Source organism: Sceloporus undulatus, chromosome 6 (genome assembly GCF_019175285.1).
Source record: "Sceloporus undulatus isolate JIND9_A2432 ecotype Alabama chromosome 6, SceUnd_v1.1, whole genome shotgun sequence".
Lineage (NCBI taxonomy): Eukaryota > Metazoa > Chordata > Lepidosauria > Squamata > Phrynosomatidae > Sceloporus > Sceloporus undulatus.
The window spans coordinates 136134934-136146590 of record NC_056527.1 but is presented as its reverse complement, the minus strand read 5'-3'; positions in this window follow the sequence as shown (position 1 = coordinate 136146590).

Genomic DNA, 11657 nt, shown 5'->3' with positions numbered 1-11657 from the left:
TTCCTTCCTTCCTTCCTTCCTTCCTTCCTTCCTTCCTTCCTTCCTTCCTTCCTCCCTCTCTCTCTCTCTCTCTTTCTTTCTCCTTCTCGCTCTCCCTCCCTCCCTCCCTTCCTTTATTCCTTCCTCTTCTAATTCTTAGAGTTATAGTTCATCAATGTTAGCAGTGAAGTGGCAGTTTTGCACTATTTCCTCTAAGAGGATAAAGATTGCCATCTAGACTATAAGACCACCTCAACAAATAATCCCATGGGGTGTGTGTGTGTGTGTAAGAAACCACTACAAACAGGCCCTGAAAAGAAGGTAACAAATGGACACAGAGCCAACACCAACCAGCAAATCCTAGCAATACCCAAGACTGTATACTGCAAGAACCTACAAACATGAATGCCACTATGGGGAGGGGAGGGGGTTGAGAGTGGACAAAATGAGAGTATCCTCCCAAAATAAGAATTCTGCCTCCCATGAAATCTTCCTTCGAGCCCAGAAACTGCTAGCATTGCAATGGTTAAAAACTTCAGTTAAGCATTTAGAAATAGAAATTAGGCATTGGGGCAGACAAAGTGATGAAGGGAATGCAAACACAGCAAATGTAAGAGTTCTAGGTGTAAATTATTTTCATCGTCTCATTCCTTGCAATACTAGGCATTTGGAGACTGGGGGTAAATATATTGCGGAGACAGAATTCTTATTTGGAGGACAATGCCCTGATTTTGCCCACTTACCTCCCAGTAGCAACACCCCTCTCAGACTTCTTTAAACCATTCTGGAAGAGCCCAATGTTAGGCATACATTTCAAGTTTTTCATGGAAAGTAGAGCTTATCTTATGTTGGATTGTACCCTTATTTCACAATAAACTCTGCTTAACTCGGCAGGACGTACTTGGGCTAAACATATCAAGGATCACTCTGCAAGTCTTTTTAGGATTATGGTTTTAAAAGCCATCCCCCTGGGTTAAATCTAGGCCCAGTTTGCAATCAGTGCAACATCTCTCTGGTCATTTTAATAAATTCAGGATTTCATTCTGGCTTTCCTAATGTAAATACAAAGCAACACCATTAATTTAACTAGAATTATGCTAGTGTAAAGAAGTGATTGGATGTGGCCTCAATGGCATCGCTTCAACCATTCAAAGTTTTGTTCCAGTGTTCATGTCCGTGAATAGGCCTTAAGACGGCACCTAATTATTTCAAGGTTTCACAAAAATGTTTCAGTTCTTTTTTCCCCTTCTTTTTTTCTCAGTCCCAGGATACTTATGTATATGTAAGACATTCAGAGGGATTCAACAGGACAATGTCCATTCTCTATATAAAAGACATGGCTGAAAAACCAGAGAAATTATACACTTCTTGTCTGTGGTGTAGTCTGTTTATCTATGAGCATGTCTTCTTTATTTTTACATCTCTCCACTTTTAATTTCTCTCTAAAACTCTTTACTATACACACACACACTGTAAAATTGAGAATGGGAAACATAGGGGATAGAGACTCCCATTTCAGAAAATGCTCCTAAACAGAAACCTCGGAGATAATGAAAACTGGCTTGTGGGATAAGCATATATTTATCAGGTTTGTTATGTATCAAATGTAACAAAAGTAGAGTGGCTGAAGAACTCTATGTGTGGGTCTTTCACACTCTTTGATCACACAATTCCCCTTTTAATTCAGATGCAGCAGAGCTTAAGTGGATTCATTGATGTGTTAAGTGTGGAATGATTTTTTGTATCAAATAAAAAAAAGGAGATTGGGGAGGAGAGAGAGAGAGACCCCATTATGCAGCCAGAAAAAGGCTTGCCATGCACTTGCTTATTGAGATAGGAACTTGGTTTCCCACACGGAACAAATGATGCTGAGATGCCCGAGAATTGTCTAGGACAAGAAAACGAAAGAAACCTAATTTTTTTACCTGGCACAAAATCTGTTTCCGAAGGAAGACATGAACAATAAGATTGGGTTTAGACTGAATAATAGCATGTGATTGTTTGTTAAGAAGAGAATGAAGGGGACCATTTATATTGGGGGGGGCTCCTTTTGTTAGAATTATTATTATTATTATTATTATTATTATTATTATTATTATTAAAATGCAAAACTTTGCAAGAAGTCTCTTTGTAGTTGTGTTTGCCTCTTAAGTGTCCTATTTGCAGATGTGGGTTAAAAATAATAATATTAATCCAGGAGTATGGAATTGTTTCAGGTGGGAGTAAAGGAGACAGTTTTTAAAAATTAATAATAATAGCGTCTCTATTAAAACAATGCCCATTTTTAAAATAATACTGGTAATAATAACTGGATCAGTTTATCTTACTAAGGGATCAGCAGGAGGCCAAACCGGACAATGAGACTCGTGACCATTAGATGTAAATCCTCATGCCATTATTCACTCCAGCCAATGTAGTAAGTCACAGCTGCAGAAGCAAGATTTTGTATGATTTGAGAGTTATGTTGCAAAAAGACATTGCACTGAGATTTCTTCTTCTCCTCAGATATTGTACCAGAGGTCTGAAGGTGGGGTAGGTTCTCAAACTATCAACATGCTGGATTTGGAAGAGATGATACTCCCTCGGGTTAGTCTGCTAACTTTGTTGGAAACCTTTACAAAGTTTTCTTGTGAAATTTGATGGACGTTCAAACCATCAGGAACCTTCCAAATTTGCTTGGTTTTTTTTTTCCTTGGGTGAAATGGGGTGAATTAGGGGTTCGTGGAATGCCTTTCCCAAGGAATTTTCTCAGCCTTATTTAAACCCTTTCAATTCTTTCAGTGTTGCACTGGTTAACGATATTCTGGATGCGTCGCATACACGGGTGACAAAAGATTAGAAAAAAGCACCATGTAGACAACAAGGGCATTTCCAGATTGTCCACTTGTAGCAGAACAAATGAGCAGAGCAGAGATCATCCTTCAAAGAGAGGATCCTGTTCCATTTCCCTAGTGCTCAAACAACACCGTAGTGTTGCTCCAACAATGCTGTTCTTTCCCACAGCTAGCAGATCATAGTCAGTCTTCACTTGAGAGCCTTCTTACATGCGGTTGATATTGTGCCATCGCCGATGATCACTCTCACATTAACCAGTCTGCAATTCCAAAATGAAGAGTAGAATAACAACTGAAAACATTATATATTCCATTCCTAAAGGACATATATCATCAAAATCTGCACAAAACAAAATACTTTTGTTGTAAGTGAGGATGACAAGTCAGTGATGGTACCAATACTATGCATGCAGAAGGTGCCATGATTGATTTCTGGTAATAGGCCTAGGATTGATCATTGCCTGAAACCTTAGGGAAGGGTGGTTGAGATTTGTAGTCCAGTGCCCTCTAGAAGATGACAGATTGAAGTGACAAAGCTGATCCAACCATGAAACAATGGTGCCAGTAAACCATTGAACTGGCTTGGTATAATGTAGCATGTTTACCTCTGTATTCAAAATAAGGACAGGCATGGTAAAGGATCTTGGGGGCTAAAATAAAAGTTAGCAAGCCAAGCAATGTGGAAACAAGCTTATATGGATCACTTTGGAGCACTATTTAAGATTGACTCTTGCTTCAGAAACAGAAAAGGGAAAGGGACTTCTACATCTCTCCATTTTTATACTAATGGAAGTTAATCTGAAGTGTCAATAAATATGACCAGACCCAAATACCAGACCTATATGGGGATGTCATTATTTGCCTTAAAGAACAAGGTATTTCACCAGTTTTTCTTCTACTGTTCAGAAATGTAGTTGTTGAAAACCTCTTTCAGTTTGGGACTCGCTCCGCCCAAAATTTGTAATTGATTTCCTTGGGCATAAAACAGCATTTTCAGCAGAGGAAGGGCCACATATCTGTGTAGTGATAGTTACTTTCACCATTTCCTGCACAAAAATGCTGTTCTTATGAAGTTATTCTGCACACAATTTGTGCACTGAGTTTTTGCACAAAAAAGATAATTAGCTGTTTCTTGCATAGAAAATGCTGTATTTCGTGGAAAATGTACTTAGATATGTGCAAAATTAGTCCCATACTGTGAAGATTCTTGTCAGTCTCGTAGTCTCCTCATCATGGGTTCCCAACACACCTTTTGACTGTTTATTAAAAGATATTTTAAAATTGTCTTTCCATCTCGAGGCATGAATAATTTCATCTCATCTTGGCAAATCCTCAGACCAGAGTTAGAGACTGGATGAACTTTGCCATCTGCTTTCAATTAGTTTGAAGCCAAATTCAGGGGAGGTGGGAGGATTCAACACAGCGGTGTAAAACTGCAGCAAGTTGAATTTCCTCCAGGCAAACAATCTTTCAGTTTTGTTTTCTTTGTTCAAAGCCTATGCAGAAAAAAAATCTGAAACAGAAAACTGGAGAAGAAGGAATGATCTGGAACAAAAGAGAGAAGTTTACTGGCCATTTATCCATCATTACATAAGTTGATGGAGCAAGCACATGATCCTGTAGTATTTTAAAGCCCTCTGTCATTTTTGAAAGCAAGAATATCATGAGGGTAAGAAAGAAGGGGGGTTATGCCTCCTGTCCCTACTTACTCAAACACTAGATCTGGGACTAGATCTAATAAGCACACTGGCAGAATACAAAGCTCTGCCAGTATATTTACACTGTTGTCAAAAGTAGGTGATAGTCATAGGAGCATCCTGCTATGCTTCCACCATTTTAGCCCATTTAGAAATCTCCATTGTTACGATCATCCAGTTGTCACAAAAGTGTTGAATCTGTCAATTGCTCCCAAGTCCTTCATCAGGAGAGAGAGAGAGTTCAAAACATTAGAGACAGTGGAGAAGAATTTTAAAAGTCCAAAAATCTGATAAAAGAAAATAGAACTTGGAAAGAGAATTAATTCCTGTTAGGCATTATAGCATTTGCAAATCAATCCATTGCCATCATACTTTGTGCTATTTAAAAAGCAACTTGCAATGTTTATCCTTTTGTCACATGTGCCTGCTGATTGTATCGTTTTTACACAATCCTGAGGATTTTTGGTACAAAGCTTGGAAAGTTCTTTCCTGCATGCCTCTAAAAATGTCTTAAATGCCCTTCAAAGCTAATGTTAAAAGTAATGAAAACAATTGCTCATAATGCCCATAAAGTAGCTTAGGTCCCGTACAGACCAGCATTTTATGCCAGCCTGTACCCAGACTAGGGTTCGGCATCCAGACGGCCGAGAACCCTAGTTCACTGCTAAGGACTATCACGTGAACCATCATGGTGCATGCCCATTTACATGGCGCACACCATGATGATGCCGAGGTGGTACAGCGCCAAAACAGCGCTGGCCGTAAGGGGCCATTGTGGCACATGAGCGCCACAATGGCACCCCTTCCATAAGCAGCTTCTTTTTGCTCCTGAGAGGGAGTGGATCATTGCTGAGGCATGTGGTTGCTGCAGCAATGATACGGGGCTAAAAGGGGTGGCATTTAGCTGCCCATCTGTTGAGCCCCTAAATTCCCACTCAGTTTTGAAATGTTACCAAGGGAAGTAACTCTGGACAGATAACGTTGCCCTCGTGTAACATGTATAAGTTAGTTTAATTTGTTATTTCCAAACTCTGGGTTGTGGTGGCCATTAGATCTGCACTGGGCCCACCACTGAAGTGGACACATGGATAGATGGATGGAGAGACAGTCAGACAGATGGACAGGAGATGCTTGGATGGGGAAAGTTTAGTTAGTTTGACACCTTATCAGAATCCACTGAGTGTAAATCAATGCATGCTAAAACAATCCAGGCTTTCTGTTCCATATTCTATCCCCAATGGCATTGTTGATTGTATAGCATCAATGTCACCTATTTCAGATGGAAATGTTAGCAACTGTAATGCTGCTGTTGATGTTTCAAAATGATTCTAATCTCATTTCAATAATAGCTTCTGTCTCTTTTAGTGACATGCATACCATAACATTCAGGGCTAAACTGACAGCACTAATAACACACTCTCTTTCTCCTTCCCCCACTCTTCTCATTCTCTCTCTCTCTCTCTGTCTGTCTCTGAAAGATTATTAAGACCACTCTGCATTTCTCTGCCTATTTCCCCCCATTTTATCCTTTTTGTATAAAAAACATTCCCCTCTGTTGAAAAAGTGGAGGGTTTTTCAATTCCTCTTGAATAACTGAAAACTGACCTAAACCAACACTCCTTAGGACACTTACAAAGTTGGAATGCATGCATTTAATGTCAATGTGTTGAAACAGGAGCCCCCATTCTGCTCCCTAACCTTGTTTCAAGGACATTTTCTTGAAGGGGACCTGGACAACCCTTTCTTCCTCTCTGCCCTTCATTCTGGTATGCAAGGACAGGCGGTGGCGACTTGTGGCTCCCATGTCAGAAGGGCAGTAAATATACCCCAGCTTTTACTGCAAACTTTCCAGGAACTATATCCAATGTGTTTTCACTTTTGTAAGCTGCCCTGAGTCCCACTATGAGGGGAAAAGAGAAGGTATAAATCAATAATCAATAAAAAATAGTCTCTGAGATCCTACATTACAGACTCTGTTTTGTAACTTTATAGTTCCATAGATACGTAACAGAAACATTCAAACATATATCCGTGTTAGTCTGTAGAATCAGTATGTAGACAGATATTGTAGCACCTTTGAGACTAATTGAAAGAAAAGTTGGCAGCATGAGCTTTCGGTCTACTTCCTCAGATGCATTTAAAATGCCATGGCTCAATACTATGGAATCCTGGGATTTGTAGTTTGTTGTGATACTACAGCTCCCTGACAGACATCTAAATCTGTCATAAAGCTAGAAACCCAGAATTCCATAGCACTGAGCCATGGCAGTTAAACTGGTGTCAAATTGCATGGTGTCAAATCAGCTAGGGAAAAAGTCCAGCAGCAGATAGGTATGATATGATATTTAGAAATATGTATAATGTCAAAGGTGTATATATAGAGAAATTTAACCATACTTGGAGTTCAGGTTATTCAGTCAAGCTGAATGATGAGAAATGTGGGGCAGATAGAAAAGATTGTTATGGGTTGGACCACATCTTTAGAATGGACTTTGGAACATTGCATTCAATATGCACTCCCTTCTCTGCTGATTTTCTAAGGAAGGGTTGGCCAAAGTGTGGACTCCAGATGTTGCTGGATTGCAATCCCAATCATGTGAAGGCAAAAAGGAAGAGGTTTTCTGGCTAAATAAGCAAGGTCTGGGTCTGTTATACTTTTTTATCTGTGTGGCATAGGTACAAAGATTCCATAGCATGGAGCCATGTCAGTTAACACAGTGTCAAGCAATCTTTGTTCGATGGAAACAGTTGGACACTGGCTCTGGAGACCAAGGTTTAATTCCCCACTTGACCATAAAAACTCACTGGGTGACATTAGGCAAGTCACATATTCTCGGACCCCGGAAACTCCATGATAGGTTCACCTTAGCACTGCAATAAGTTAGAAATGACTTGAAGGACACAACATCACCTTGGGTATGACTGCAGGACTTTTCTCCTTCAACACTTCCAGACATCTTCCATAGGTGTAGCCATGTGTTAACAGCACCTCCTGCAGGCAGTGTCACACCACACAGCTAGGTTTAGCTAGGTTTAGTTAAGATTAGGGAGTAGGTGGGAAAGATCTTTCTAGGTAGTCAGTAAGCAGCCTGAATATGCATCTTCTGGCAGAGAAAATCAAATAGGGTGAAAAATACAGAAGTGGCCAGGTTTTTCACTGCTGAACTGTGGGTCCCCACCCCTACATGAACCTTATCCCTCCAGCAATTTTCCCCCCTCTTATTCTCCTCTACGTCTCATCTCCTTATAAGTTAAGCAGAGTTAAATTTAAGTAACAGACTCATTCCTGAAGTGTTAAATGCAGCAACTCACTAAATACCCCGTTTCTGCTTAGTTTTGACATGTGTTTTTGTGGGAAGAATTGGAGTCAAAATATATTCTCCAAGAGAGCTAGGATGAAGGTCGCAGCTTCTTTGTCATTGCCGGAGCTGAGTTCTCTCTGAGAAACCAATTACAATGCACTGAACGGAAAGGTTTAAGAGCTCTGGAGGCGAACGCTTGATCTAAAATGAAATCCTTTTGTGTTGCCCACAAGGGCAAGGTGTAACTGAGACAACATGTCAGAGCCTACGACAAAAAGACAGAAAACTCTAGAGGGTACTCAGACTTCCTGGGAAGTAGTGAAAGAGCCCAGATTGGCATGTGGCTTCTAGTGTGGCAGATTCCTATTGAATTATGCTAGACAGGTCGCTAGCCTCTTCTGCCATATGGTGCACCTGGCTTATGCTGCAACGCATTATGGCCACATATTTTCCCCAACTCTCTGTCTATCTTTAGAGCTCTTCAGAGCTTGGAAACATTATTTGTTGGACTACAATGCCCAGGATGCCCCAGGGATCCTGGAAGCTGTAGTCCAAGGCTAGGAACCCATTTAAAACTGATGGAGCCCCAAATTCGACCAGTGCAGGGTGACCAGATGTCCTTTTACAGGACATGTCCTAAATGTCACCCTTCTGTCCAGGAGGAATTTCAAAATGTCCTCCCTTTTAAGCATTACTCAGAAGCATGAATTTACATGCATATTAATGTTTTTAGCTTTTCTTTTGTGATGCCCTACATATTTCTTGAATGGCCTACATTTCATGGTGCCTTGTCCTCTCTTGTGGTTATGACATCTGGTCATCCTGAAGTCCAGGAGAGCAATAGGTGCCTCCTTGCACATTATTTGAAGAATCACTCATGCTGCCTTTTCCTTTAGGTGTCAAGTGAAAATTTGTCTGTTCCTCAAGGCCTCTGGGCTGCATTGATTCATGTTAAATATTAATGGATGTATTTTTAAACTTCTTAATTTTTGCACAACTGTTTTAACTCATTATGTTTAATGTGTATTAGTCTCTTGAAATCATGTCGTTTTAAACTGTTTTAACCTGTTTGTTTCTAAATTTAATTCTAATCAGATCTTTTCTGATAGTTAGCATGGTAGAAATATTTTAATAGATGATAGATAGATAGATAGATAGATAGATAGATAGATAGATAGATAGATTATAAGATAAGGTGGCAAATGTGAATCGGTCTTAAGATAGCTGAAATCCCTCACTTCTCAGCTTCCATGCAGATATACTGTTCTGTTATATTCCATTTGTAAGATAAGGGAGGACTTGTAAAGGGGGGAAATAGAAATAAAAAAATAAATAATAAGAATTCAAACATTTTCATGTAGACATTGCTGCTATGCTTTCCCATTCAATTAGCAAACTTGATCAGTGGCTAATACCCTTCTCAAGAGCAACAGCTGCTCAAGGGGAAGATCCCTAATGGTTCCCAGCACTGTGTCAATAGCTGGCATCCTGTTGGTGTCTTATGCACACATAAATTCCCTTATGCATGTGTCTGTACTCTTTTGGCCACTGTATTATGTCTGCTTTCATTTGACAGTTGCACAAGAAGAGTTCCACAAGTGCACTTGTTGCATGTACAGCTGTGTCCTCTGGGATGGGACATAAGTCTTTGTCAGCATCTTCTATCTATCCTTTTTCATACTGCCAAGTCCCCCAGTCATAAACTGATCTGCTCTGGCTTTAAAAACTCAGTGCTATGGATTCTTTCATTGATTCAATCCACCCGTAGTGTGATATCCCTCTTTTCCTACCAGTGGCATCACTAGGGTTGGTATCACCCATTGCAGTTTCCCAGAACAGGGTGCCAGAGGGACAGTGTCAGACTGAGATGCTCTCTCTCTCTCTCTCTCTCTCTTCTTAAAAATCTCTGGGACACTGAGCTTTCTTGGGATGCTGGGCTTTCTTTCTGGGACTGTGGCTTGCTTCCAAGGGCAAAACAGGACAGGTGAGTGAGAAAGGGAGGTATGCCAGTCCCAACAGGTGTACCACTGTTTCAGATGTACACCCCCCTCTGAAGTATCACACAGTGTGATCCACACACCTCACATTCCTCTAGTGATGCTCCTGTTTCCTACTGCCTTCCATTTCACTGAGCATTATCATCCTTTCGAGTGACCCAAGTCATCTCATGACATGTCCAAAGTACCACAGCCTCAGTCATCCTAGTTTCTAAGGAGAATTTAGGCCTGATTTGCATGATAATCCATTGATTAGTCTTTCTTAGTAGTCCATGGTATCCATAGAACTCTCCTCCAGCACTATGTTTTCAATGAGTCAGCTGTCAGAGATCCTGAAAAGCTACTACTGTAGTAGAGTGGCCAGACTCTATTGGGTGAAATTAGGAATGAAAAATAAATCTGTTGAATTTGCATTATCCTATGAAAATATCAATTTCACCTTCTGAGAACCATGATGGGATGCCTTGTACGTGCATATTTTTCTGAAGCTTGCAGTGAATTTAAACAAAGACAAAATGTGCACAAACATTACATACTTTCAAAAACTGTGCATGACTTCAAAGGCTTATACAGTGGGCCCTTGTTATCCGCTGGTGTTTGGTTCCAGGACGCCCTGTGGATAACAAGATCCATGGAAGCTCAAGTCCCATTAAATACAATGGAATAGCAAAATGATGTCCCTTATATATATAATGGAAATTCAAGTTTTGCTGTTTGGAATTTATATTTTTTGGAATATTTTCAAGCCATGGATGCTTGGATCCATGGATAAAGAGGGCCAACTGTATTTGCAAGGGGGAAGCATACAAACACACTTTGGACCATGGGAAAGAACGCATAGTAAAGCCAGTGTACCTGTGGAAAAAATGTACATAAAAATACACATGAATCTCTGTGCAAAAATAAGGAAAAAACTTCTCAGTCCGGTATAAAACTGAGACAGGACATGAATGCTGGTAAGATGCTGAAAAGCAGGCTACAATGAAACTGTCCATATTTTATATTCCTAAATCAAGGGAGCCAATGGTGTGCGCAGTGATGTAATAACACCATGAAACCAATCAGATCTGGATTTGTGATGAAGTCACTGAAGGCAAACAAAGTCAATTTAAACAAATAAAAAAAGGCTTCTTTTTTGCATAAAATGATGAAATGCTATTAGGAGAGAGACCTCTCTCCCTCTCTCATTCTCTCTCTTTCACACACTATAATATTAATTTTTTTCACAATAAAACTGAGCTGTATGGTTGAGTCCAATCTAGTCCTGCACATATTCAGCTTTCTTCCACAAGGAAAGTCTCCATCAGATGCCACATTCCAGGTATTCAACATACTGCATTCAGCGACGAAAGGAGAAAAGGGTCTGTTTCTTTTCTGCAGGAAAACGTCGTCTCGGGTATTGGAGAGAGCGGCTGAGGAAAAATAGCAAGTCTCTCATTTAGAATTGCAGGAGGTGGAAAGTCTGAAGGTGTGATTTTTATCTTCTAAAGAGCTTTGTGTCCATCCGTTCCTACGGCAGCTTTCTGAAATAGGTGACCTTAATAGATATAGCTGCATACGGGTTCATTGTACCGTGAAATTAAAATTTTAATCTGAATTGATGAACAAAAACGCCGGGGCATTCCCCCCCCTTCTGTCTCCTCCTACTTCCGATTTTAATAACTATTTCAGTTCCAGGAAAAGATGGCACCATATTGTCACTGCTTACTAGACACAATGGCTCTCAGGAATAATGAAGCATGATGTGTAACGTGTGTGTTGAATGTCGATTTTCACCATTATAACTAGGATAGGGGGCCAATTGCACAGGTTCAAGCAGAAAGGGTGTGAAAATAGGGAAAGGGTGTT